Below are 12,519 nucleotides of genomic sequence, written 5' to 3'. Positions count from 1 at the left end.
TGAACTGATCTGCTCCTTCAAGGAAATGTGAGGCCTGAACCAGTCAGAAGATGGCGGTAGAGGCAAGCCTGAAATCAGAAACTTCTCTTTCACTACCTCCTTTCAGAAAAGCATTACTTAACCCCAATCCTTTTTGGCTCTGGGGAAGCAGAGTCTATGGAGCAGAAACGATGGGTAGAACAGAAAAGTGGCTATTTGAAAGAAGAAAACAATGTCAAGAGAGTGACTGGGGCAGCAGGGAGTTGAAAATGCGGGCCTTTGTGGGGAAGCCATGGGGGGATGAAAGGGTCTGGAGGATAGAGGCTGTGCGTAAGAATGTCAAATGGAAGAAATTTGAAAGCCAGATTTCTCACTCTGGAGAGAGGGCAGTCATATGTCTGTATATCTACCGATCTCCATTCTCTCTGTGTGTTTACATGAAGACATAAATCTAGGCAAAGGAAGAAGGAAATAGCTCCAGACATTGTGATCTCTTCGAGATAAGGAAAGGGAGGAGGAGGGAGGTTGGAGTCAGAATGCAAGAGGCAACTCAGCGACCTCTCCCAGTCTTTGTTTTCTTCTCCTCTTACTTGGGTGCTAGAAAAGTTAAATGCTGTACCTCTGAGGAAACAGTGGGAACCAGCTTAAGGGAGATAAATACTGGAAGAGAAACATTTGAAAAGTAATAGGAATTTGATGCCAGAAAATCAACTGAGCTGAGTGTTGACATTTATATCTACAGAGACTCAAGAAAGCTCTATATATTTGCATTTTCCCTATTAACCTGTCGAATGACAGATAGTGCAGTTTGTGTCCAGGGAAAGAACATCCAACAGTCTCCTACCTAGAACACTACAATAAGATGGCTTTTTAAAAGAGTGAGACCCTCCTGTGACTTGTCACAGATACAAACTGTGATCCAGTTCGTGATTTAGCAAAAGCAGTTCTAGAGGACAGTTCTAGAAGTTGCTACAGTTCACCCACTAATCAGAAAAGGATTTAAGCACAATGAGAAACAAGCAGAATTGTAGGGAACTGCGTATGGATAAGGGTGGATAAGGGGTCTAGTCTTCATTCAAAGATCCAGGAAATGCCAGATCCTGGGGATGAGGCTGACATGTGACATGGACAGTAAGAACCTAGGGCCTGTCAAAGAGGAAAGGGCCTGAATTTTTAAAAAATCACATTTTCCCTAATGAAAAGTACAAGTTTTTTTATTAAAAAGTGATGCTTAAGATATTAAAAATTTCAGTTGTGCTCTTGGCCTCTCCAAGGGCCCTTTCACTTAGGGAAAAGTGTTAGCTGAGCCCAAGGATGCGAGTTTTTCATTTAGCCATGATATCAACAGTCATTTGGCCAGCCTCTCCATTGATGGAAACACAATCCCGACTCCCGACCCTGCTGTTGAGGAGGGAAAGGCTTTGTATGTCCCAGATAACTTGAATGCCAGTGTTGAAAATCAGGGCCAGATGAAGACGTGCATCAGCCAAGTGTGTCGGGAGGCTGTGTCACTTTGCTGCAACTCATTTCTGCAGCAGGCTGGATTAAATTTGTTAATAAGCATGACAGTTATTAAGAACATGCTTGCCAAGTCCGTTCCAGGCTTGATGCTTCCTTTGATACCAGAGGGAAGTGAATGTGCTGAGGGGCAGGTTGTGAAACCCCTGACGGGTTTGTCTGAAAAGCCAGCCTTGTCGGGGGAGTTGCTGAGAGCCCAAGTGCTATGGCCCTTCCTGCCCCTCTTTATCAGGAACACAAACAGACAGCTTCTCTCAGAAACCCTGGCCTCTTAAGTGGCCCCTCCAGCAGGGTGGGACTGATCCACTCCAAAACAAAGCCCAGTCAGTGGGTGAACACACACTTGTGTTCTCAAAGACTCTGCAGTGGGTGCTATTGAAGACCCAGCCTTAGCTGGCTCAGCACATCTCTGGGTGAAAGTTGCATTTGCTAAATCCAGGACCACACTCTTCCTGGTCAGGCAGGGGTTCCCACAGAGCTTTGAGTAACCTCTTGGTTTTTCAGTCTGCAGGCAATGTGCATTGTAAATTGCTCCCTTGCAGCCTTCTTCCTGTGGTAAAGGGGTCCTTTCAGCTGCCAGCTGTGGTTAAAGAACAACATGTTCTAGCCTCAGTGGGGATGCCTGGCCTGTGGTGGTCTCTGTGTCTAAGCTGGACCATGGTGGGGAGACCAGACCCATGTGGGGGCTTGTGCCAAAAACGTATCAGTTGCTGCTTAGATGGGATTCTTTCCATTTACACTCTTTTCTTTGCAAGCCTATGAACGATACCTATTGAGCAAAAAAGTACACCCCTCTTCTATGTGCTGTACTGACTTAACCTTGTCTACGAAGTCTGCATTTTTATGTATCATCAATAAAGCTGTGTGCTTTAACTGGCAAAAATGAGACACGGTACTTGGTTCTGAATCTCTAGTCTGCGTGAGGGGACAGAGCAAAATACAAGATCCATGCTAACTGACTGGGGGCATTTGCTCCTGGCAGATGCCCACTTAGCAGTGCCCACAGGAGGCTGGGGAAGAGATGAGCTGCAGGGTTCAGGAGGAGCCTCCAGAAGGGGCTGGGGGAGGGGCTGGGGCAGGGAAGGGGGTGGGGGGTGGGATTAAGAAGGACTCTTGGGTGGACTAGAAGAGGCAACACCTTGAAGCAGGCAGCACAGTGCCTGATGCAGAGAAATCCTTCCCTCGATGAAGGTGTCTTTCCTCGCCTGCTGGCCTAGAGAAGAAGGTCAGTACCGTTGGGTTGGTCTGTGTGTCCCTGTCGTCCCACTGGGCAACCCATCCCTGACACTTAATGCACAATTATAGCAGTAACAGTTGCTACTCGCTGAGGGCCTGCTTGGTGGTGTTCCCTCTCCTGAGAAGCAGCTGTGCAACCTACTTGCAGGCCTCCTCCCTTCCTTGGGAGGCCAAGCCCAAATTCCCAGCCAAGCAAGAAGGCTTGGCCCTTGCTTCCTCTGGGAAACCTCTTTTCTGCCCTCTCCCGGGTACTTCTGTGGGATCCAGGAAGGAGACAATGGAGACGTCCACGGATCCCCGAGGGGGTGGGAGGGCAGATGCTGAGGGCGTGGCATGGCCATGGCTGGTCCACCCAGAAGGACACATATTCATGCCGTCCATGCAAGCTCCCGGCACCCCTGGAAGGAAAGGAAGAATGTGGCTCTGCACACTGAAAGCTCCATGAATCTGTGCAACTCATTGCACCGCCCCTGCCCACATTTCCAGACCCCTCCCAGCAAGCCTCAGCCCCGGGTCAGCAAAGCCAGGTTCCCTGGGTGTTTTGATGTGTCATGAAGCGGTCCTCCTCCTCAAAGGCCAGGCTCATGTAGGGGACAAGAAGCTTCCTTTGAGCGGTGCTGCCTGTGAGCCCAGTGCCCTCTCCCGGTCCCCCTGGGGTGTGGCTCTGGGACACTGCGCCCTGGTCATCAGCGATGTCCCAGTGTACTGCTTCTGACTGCCCTCCTCCGTGCAGAGCACAGTTTTGTTTTATTTTATTTTTTTCAGAGCACAGTTTTATTTCAATATTTTCCTCCCTTCTCCTGGAGACTGGGGCAGGGGGGTGCAGATGGGGTGCCACTCTCCTGCTTGTACTCATTCCCCCCCGCCACAGTTTGGGTTGCCTAGTGATCATGGGGGCCTGCCAGAACGCTGCCCCTTCCCGGGCCCTGGCACCTTGCTGGATAGCATGTGACTGTGGTTGCTGTGATACCACACCCCAGCAAGGTTCACCAGGCTGGGGCTTCGTTTGCTGGCTCTGGGCCCCTGTTTTCTAAGAGCTACTTACCTGATCCTCCCTTTGTGCCTAGCCAGCCTCAGGTGGGCAGGGCAGTCTGTTTCCCAGGCAGGACTGCCCTCAGGCAGCCCCTCATCCACTTGTCCAGTGGAGCCTGCTGGCCAGGGACATCTTCAGCAACACTTTATTGCTCAGCCTCAGCGATCTCTGCCCTAACCACAGCATTTCTGCTTGCTCCTGGCTTGGGGTCCCAAATGGCCATGTGCTTCCTTCCTCCTCTGCACTCTGCTGAGTCCCCGCTTGAGTCCCGCCACAGGCAGCGCTCCACCATCTCCAAGGCAGGCACTAGGCTCTCTCAGGCCACAACTGACTCCGATCTCAGGCAGGGCCTGGGAGCCCTGTGCCCACCTCCTGAGCACCTCTGTCACAGGACAGCCTGCCAGCCCTGAAGTGTGTCCACAGTGGGGTCTTGGCCCAAGACACGACCCCTTTCCACGAGCTGGCACTGCCCTCCCTGAAACACTCCCTGTGTGGGGAAGCTCCGGGCCCTGGCCAGCCTCAGTTGCCCTTGGCCGGCTGTTGTGCCAGGGCAGGAGCCCAGTTCCCCGTGGGTTCTGCCTTCAGATGTGGAGGGACCTGGAGCGAGAGGCATGCCTGTAGTCAGGGCCTGAGGAACACAGTCAGAGGCTTTCAGCACTGGAACGACTAAGGTGCCTGCCACCCCTGCCATGCTTAATTCAAAAATGAGACAGCAGGGGACCACCCAGCACAAACTTAGACCCACCCGTCTGCTACAATCCACCGAGTTTCCTGCCGGGTTTCCCTGTGGCAAACATTAGCCAGGGTTCTCAAAGCTTGAGCTTGTTGCACTCTGTGGGGGGTGCCTGCCTTGATGGGACTGCCCCAGCCAAAGCTGTGCCTTGGGTAAGTCTGGAAGTGCCTCCATACACTGTCTTCCGGCCGGCTCCAGAGAGAGCCCTGCTTTCCCTTCTTCATCATTATCTTGTCTACATTTGTGCCTGTAAGTATGAACTTTTACACCAACTTCCAGTACCCTCCCAGCCTGCTTCCTGTCCTGGGAACTTTGTTATATGACCCCCCCACCCCGCCCCTCCCTGACATAAGCCCAGGTGGGGTGGCTGGCAGGCATGCAGCTTCCTGCCTGGTACACCCGCCTGCATCTCCCAGACTGCATCCCCACGGGGCCCTTCGTGCCGTGCTTGGGGCAGTTCCAACCACAGTACCCTCACTTTGAAATGTCACCGGGGACAGGCACAGCCCTCATCAAGTCAATCCCTCTGCTGGGCCACCACAGCACTTTTGGTTAAGTCTGACAGCGGTGCGGAGCACTGGCCCCCACCTCTCTCCTGGGGCAGTAGTTGATCTAAGATGGGATGGGCACTGCAGCACCGCCCTGCTGGGCATCAGCCAGTCCCTTGTCTGATGCTCATGCCACATGCATCACCTCACTCTGTCTCTCACACACACACTCCCTTCACTTTGCTCAGGACCTCCTCTTCCCCAGAAGGCTCATTCTCCCTTATTGCTTCTTGCTTTTGTGTGTGGCTTAGGATGGCCTTCCCCATTTCCCCTTGACAAAAGGAGCCTCCTCTGTGGGTTCCTAATTCTTTCTTACCTTTCCACTTCAAGGCTTGTCTCAAGGATATACCTGGAATTTCCTTTTGTGCAAGGTGGGAGCTATCATCCAAACTGACTCCTTTTCCAAACAGATAACCTGTCAACACAGCACCACTTATCACTCCAATCTCATGATATATAGTTGGTGCCTCTGGGACCTCATGCCTCCAGCTGAGCAGCCCCTCTGTGGCTTCCTGCTGTGGAATTCCTCTTGGGGCACACCCCTTTCTCCCAGGAACCCCTCACTGACTCAGGGACCCTCTGGGTTACTGGGTCGTCCGTGGCAAGTGAGGTGTGTGCGTTGTCAGGGAGGGTGTGCTGGGGCTTGTGAGCAGGTATCAGGTATCCTCTGATACCATCTCAGGATGCATTCTGGCCCACAGGAAACTTAGGAACCCCCTGCCCTGCCTGCTTTAGCGCCAAGCAAAATGGGACTGGTTTATTCCCTCACCAAAACTGCCTTATTTTACAAGAGAAAACATGTTGGAGCGCACTGTGTTTTTTGTACTGTAATAAATCTATTATATATTCTATCATTTATGACTTTGTTTTCTTTTATAGTAAAAATTATCTTTCAGAATGTGTAGTCATTCACAATTGAAGGCAAAACACTCTTTTGCCTCTTTGTGTGTATGTTGGGTTTGCATGGGAAAAATTCAATAAGAGACTTGTTTTTATGTATTTTGTAGCTCTTGAATTTTGTACATATATACATATATATTTCCATCAAAGGTAATCAAAATAGGAAATAATTTTTCCTGATTTGTATAAAAACTCTTGATGTATTATGTTTCTACAGTCAGGTTCCTTTGGTGAACTCTCATATTATATTTATTATTTTGCCTCTTTTTTATTTCTGACTTTTCAACTAGACAAACATAGTTTACAAATTATGATATTTTTATCTCTTCTTATTCAATATTTTACAGCTCATTTCTTTTTCTTATCTCATTGCACTGTCAAGGACCTCCAGAGCAACAGCACTAATGACCAACTGCATACTTGTCATGTTTCTGATTTTAATGATTGATGTTTCAGCCTTAAGGTTGATGTTTGTTGTAGGTTTTTGAATAATATAATAAGTCATCTATCTATATAATTGAATTCATAAAGCAGTAAAAATTGGTGAACTAAATCTCTACTGCTCAGTCTAGATATCTCAGACACCTAAAGTTGAGTGAAATAAGAAATTTGTAGAAAGATACAATATAATGCCATTTATATAATTTTAATATTATTTTAGATACATATATTTATAGCAAAATTAAAAATGGGTACTGAAAGATGCACATCAATTTTACAATACCACTTGCCTTTGGTAAGGGACTGAGGAAAATGTAACCCTAACAATTTTGTAGTTTAATTTTATCTATTAACAAAGAACTTATAAACAAATACAACAGAGCCTTAATGTTTGTTGTTAATTATGGATGACTTATATATAGATCCTCACTATTTTTTCTCCATATTTTTTTTAATTAAAAAGAAAACTGCATTTTGTGGTCAATACAATTAATTTGCAATTAATTTTAATTGAAAAGAAAGCTGCATTTTGTGCTCAATACAATTAAAAACCTCACCTAGACATATCCCCAAGAAATTTTATAATAAGAAAAATTAAAAGGAAACCCCAAACTTTCCCAAGGGTGGGGATAAAGTCATCTGCAAAGCAGGCTGGCATCAGACATGTTATTCGTAACACTGGATGTGATATATCAATATGTAAAGGCCTTCGGATTCTTAGAAAATGAGATTTTCTCTAGTATTCTATTTCTAAACAGACATACCTACAATATCATGTAGGTATGTGATGACCATAAAGATGTTTTCAGGACTGAAAATACTCAAAGTTTGCCTCTTGTGGACCTTCTCTTAGGAAGTTACTTGAACTTGCACTCCAAGCAAAAAGGTAGTAATCAAGTCCAAGGTAAATATGGAATCAAGGAAATCATGATCACAACTTGGGAATGCAATAAAGGTGAGTTTTAAGATGACAGCTAAACAGCAGGCCCTGGTTGACCAGACCAAAGTGGAATAAACGGACAGAGGATTTGGGGTAGTGGGTGAACAAACAGGAACTTGTTAAAATCAATTGAGGGTGTTATATAGGCAAATAAGGGGGAAAAGTAACAATTAGAATGACCTCTGAGAAAATATTACAGTAATAGCTACAATGAACCACGCCTCCTTGTTACCATAGAAGAAAAGAAAGTGAAGTCTCTCAGTTGTGTCCAGCTCTTTGTGACCCCATGGACTGTAGCATGCCAGGCTCCTCCATCCATAAGATTTTTCAGGCAAGAATACTGGAGTGGGTTACCATTTCCTTCTCCAGGGGATCTTCCCAACCTAGGGATCAAACCTGGGTCTCCCTCACTGAAGCCAGGCTCTTTACTGTCTGAGCCACCAGGGAAGTCATATCATTGTGTAATCCCCTCCTGCATTGAATCTGGGCCTGAAAATGTGATTTGCTTTGGCCAGTTTGAACATTAGAAAACATGACCCACAAAGAGGCTTGAACAGTGCATTTTCAGTGGGCATTACACTCTTCCTGCTCTGAAACCACCATGTGCTAAGTAGATTGGTCTGCTAGAGGATGAGTCCATACAGAACAGACATGAACTGCTCTAACTGAGGACCCCTAGGAAGAGCTGCCAGATAAAATACAGGACTCCCAGTTAAATCTGAATTCCACATGAACACAAAGCATTTTTTCAATATAAGTATGTCCCAAATATTGCATTGGGCATACTTAAAACAATTATTATTTATCTAGAGTTCAAATTTAACTGGCATCCTGTATTTTTATTTGCTATATCTGCCAACCTTAGTTATTATACAGGAAAATCAGCCCCCAACTGATCTGCCAGCTGATCTGACTCCAGTTACATTAATGACCTCAGGCAGGACTAGCAGAAGAACCAACCAGTGCAAATTCCTGATACGCAAAACAATGAGCAAGTAAGATGGTTGTTCTAAGCTACTGAGTTTTGGAGTACTTTGTTAGGTACACCTAGTTCTACCACACCAGAAGACTGTACATGAGTGAACCATGGCTACATGGCTCCCAGAACAGTCTGAAGTGATCAAGTAGATATAAAGGCAACCCTTCTATATCCCAAGAAAGACCTTTGAACAGGTGAAGGCACCTGAGGGAGTCAGGTGGTATCATCATTGAAAGCGTGTCTTCATGGGTTCTTGAAAGCAAGAGAAACTTACCCTTCTAATGGAGAGAATGTTCCTAGGTTTTCTGCTTTACATAGCCATATCTCTATTTCTCTATCTCTGTCATAAGTTCCCATTTACTTTTACATTATGTTTTATAACAACCAAGTCTCCCATTAAGGCTTTCTATACATTGAAAATCATAAACAGTATATACTTTTTTATTGAAGTATAGTTGATTAACAATATGATGTTAGTTTCAGGTACACAGCATACTGACTCAGTATTTTACAGGTTAAAAGTTATTGTAAGATAATGGCTATAATTCCTTATATAATACTGCTATACAATATATCCTTGTTGCTTATCTATTTTATACACAGTCGTTTGTATCTCTTAATCCCACACCCCTAACTTTCCCCTCCCCTCTTCCCTCCCCCCTCTGGTAACCACTAGTTCGTTATCTAATATATCTGTGAGTCTGTTACTGTTCTGCTATATTGGATTTTTTTAGATTCTACATACAAGTGATGTCATACAGTATTCATCTTTCTTTGACATTTCACTAAGCATAATATTCTCTATCTGCATTGCTGCAAATGGAAGAATTTCATTCTTTTTTAATGGGTGAGTAATCTCACATCTTCTTTATCCATTTGTCTGTTGATGAATACTTGGGTTGCTTTTTTGTGTTGGCTATTGTAAGTTGTGGTGCTCTGAACATTGGGGTACATGTATCTTTTCAAATTAGTGTTTTCATTTTTTCCAGATGTATACCCAAGAGAGGAACTGCTGGATCATATGATAGTTCTACTTTTAATTTTTTAGGAACCGCCATACTATTTGCCATAGTGACTGTACCAATTTATATTCCCACCAACAGTGTACAAGGGTTTCCTTTCTACACATCCTCTGCAACATCTGTTATTTGTAGCCTTTCTGATGGTAGCCATTCTGACAGATGTGAGGTGGTACCTCATTTTGACTTGCATTCCTGCAATAACTAGCCATGTCAAGCCTCTTTTCATGTGCTTGTTAGCGATATGTATAGCTTCTTTGGAAAAATGTCTTTTCAGGTCTTCTGCTCATTTTTTTATTGAGTTGTTTGGTTTTTAATATTGAGTTGATTCATTTTGATATTTGGCAAAACTAATACAATTATGTAAAGTTTAAAAATAAAATAAAATTAAAAAATATTGAGTTGAATAAGCTGTTTTTATACTTTGGATATTAATACCTTGTTGGTCATATCATTTGTAAATATTTTCTTTCATTCTGGAGGTTGTCTTTTCATTTTGTCAATGGTTTTCTTTGCTGTGCAAAAACTTTTAAGTTTAATGAGGTCCCATTTGTTTATTTTTGTTTCATATCTTTTACCTTAGAAAACAGATCCAAAGATATATTGCTATGATTTATGTCAAAGAAGGTTCTGGCTATGTTTTCTTCTAAAATTTTATGGTTTCAGGTCTTATATTTAGGTATTTAATCCATTTTGAGTTTGTTTTTGTATGTAGTATGAGGGGATGTTCTAATCTCATTGTTTTTTTTATGTAGCTACCCCATTTTCTCAGCACCACTGATTGAAGAGCCTGTCTTTTCTCCATTGTATATTCTTGCCCCTTTTGTTATAGATTAATTGACCATAGGTGTGTGGGTTTTCTTCTGGGCTCTTTATGCTGTTTCATTAATTTATGTATCTGTTTTGTGCCAGTATCATGCTGTTTTGATCCTGTAGCTTTGTAGAATTGCCTTAAGTCTGGAAGAGTGATACCTCCAATTTTGTTCTCCCCCCCCCCAAGATTCCTTTGGCAATTCAGAGTCTTTTGTGGTTCCATGTGAATTTTAGGGTTATTTGTTCTAGTTCTAGTTCTGAGAAAAATGCCCTGGGTATTTTGATAGGGATTGCATTAAATATATAGATTGCTTTGGGTAGTCTGGCCATTTCAACAGTATTCTTACAATCTGAGAACACAGAATATCTTTCTGTTTCTTCGTATCATCTTCAACTTCTTTCATTAATGTTTTGTGAACAGTATATCCCAGGTGGTGCTAGTGGTAAAGAACTCACTTGCAATGCAGGAGATGTGAGAGACACAGGTTTGATCCTGGTCAGGAAGATCCCCTGGAGGAGGGCATAGGGTTGCAAAGAGTTGGACACGAATGAAGAGACTTAGCATACATGCATGAACAGTATTTAGATGATTATGACTTTATAAATGCTATTCATTGCTGAGCTGAAGTAGAGTCCTAACATGTGAAACTATTTTATATAGTTTTGGAAAATGATTCAGATATCATCTGTGGGAATGAAATTTTAAGTAGGCATGAGACAATAGAATATAGCTGACAGAATGTGGGATGTAGAAGAAGATGATAAAAGACAGAAGAAAAGGCAGCAGAGCTAAGAGCCTCATTTTATAAAGTGAGAAGTGAACAAGTCCTGGTGGAAGTTTATGAAGCAAAATAAAGGTTTATATATATAATTTAAAGTTTAAATTTAGCTACTTTATTTAGTTAAATTGATTTTATGGCCTATTTCCTCCATAAGAAAGCAGACTTAATAAAGCCTATCTCTGTCTTACTTGTAACTGAATTCAAAATGCTTTGAATAGTACCTGACACACAATGGTGTTCAATAACTAATTGACTGTATGATTAAACTAAAATTATAATAACACTACAAGCATCAGGAATAAGAGAAAGGAAGGAAGGGCTGTAAGACTAATGAGCTAAGACTAAGCTCATTAAGATTAATGAGCTATTTTCATATCAGAAGGTTATTAGGGTACAAGTATATTTTTGGAGTTTGTGAAGATAACCACAAGAACAATTCTCAGTCTTGGCACTATCAGCACTTTGGACTGGGGAGTGCCTTCTACACTGGAGGATCCCTGGCCTCCACCCATAAGTAGTACCCCTGTACTCAGCTTTGACAACCAAAAACGTCTCCAGACACTGACAAGTGTACCCTGGAAGCACAATCACCTCTGGTTGAGAAACACTGCATCAGAAGAAGCTAACATCAGATAAGGGAAGAAAAGTTGCTTCTGTAGTCTAGACAGTGGTCCTGAGCCTAGAGAAGAGCAGAAGGGGAAATGACTTGTTTTCATCATAAACTCTGTACTAATTGCCTTCCTATCATGTATGTATTGTTCTGATAAATATTAACATTTGTAAAAAAATAATAAAGAAGTATAATCAATGGGATTTTGAGATAAGCTGGCAATATGGGATGAGGGAGAAGGAAGGAGTCTGTAATGACTAGGTTGCTGGGTGCAAATGGGTAGATTGTGGTTGTATTCACCATGCCAGGGAAGACAGGAAGGAAAACAGTTTGAGTGTGGGACTAGGGTGACAACTCCAATTTCAATTGCTTAACTTGAAATATCTCTGAGATATTAAATTTGTAGGTATCAGATAAATTAATTTTGAACTCTGAATATATAGACTTGTGAGTCAGAAATGGTATGGACCTAACAGAAGCAGAAGATATTAAGAAGAGGTGGCAAGAATACACAGAAGAACTATACAAAAAGATCTTCACGACCCAGATAATCACGATGGTGTGATCACTCACTTAGAGCCAGACAGCCTGGAATGTGAAGTCAAGTGGGCCAAAGCATCACTACAAACAAAGCTAGTGGAGGTGATGGAATTCCAGTTGAGCTATTTCAAATTCTGAAAGATGATGCTGTGAAAGTGCTGCACTCAATATACCAGCAAATTTGGAAAACTCAGCAGTGGCCACAGGATTGGAAAAGGTCAGTTTGCATTCCAATCTCAAAGAAGGGCAATGCCAAAGAATGCTCAAACTACCACACAATTGCACTCATCTCACACGCTAGTAAAGTAATGCTCAAAATTCTCCAAGCCAGGCTTCAACAGTACGTGAACCGTGAACTTCCAGATGTTCAAGCTGGTTTTAGAAAAGGCAAAGGAACCAGAGATCAAATTGCCAACATCTGCTGGATCATCAGAAAAGCAAGAGAGTT

At 43.4% G+C, this 12,519-nt stretch overlaps 1 pseudogene; it reads left to right on the top strand.

Annotated features, from left to right (window-relative positions):
* The first annotated feature begins 248 nt into the window (after positions 1–248).
* On the top strand, positions 249–2,383 carry LOC133242577 (protein ARMCX6-like; annotated as a pseudogene).
* The last annotated feature ends 10,136 nt before the right edge of the window (positions 2,384–12,519 follow it).

Source organism: Bos javanicus, chromosome X (genome assembly GCF_032452875.1).
Source record: "Bos javanicus breed banteng chromosome X, ARS-OSU_banteng_1.0, whole genome shotgun sequence".
Classification (NCBI taxonomy): Eukaryota; Metazoa; Chordata; class Mammalia; order Artiodactyla; family Bovidae; genus Bos; species Bos javanicus.
The sequence above is the reverse complement of the archived record's forward strand: the minus strand, read 5'-3'. Positions and strand labels throughout refer to the sequence as shown.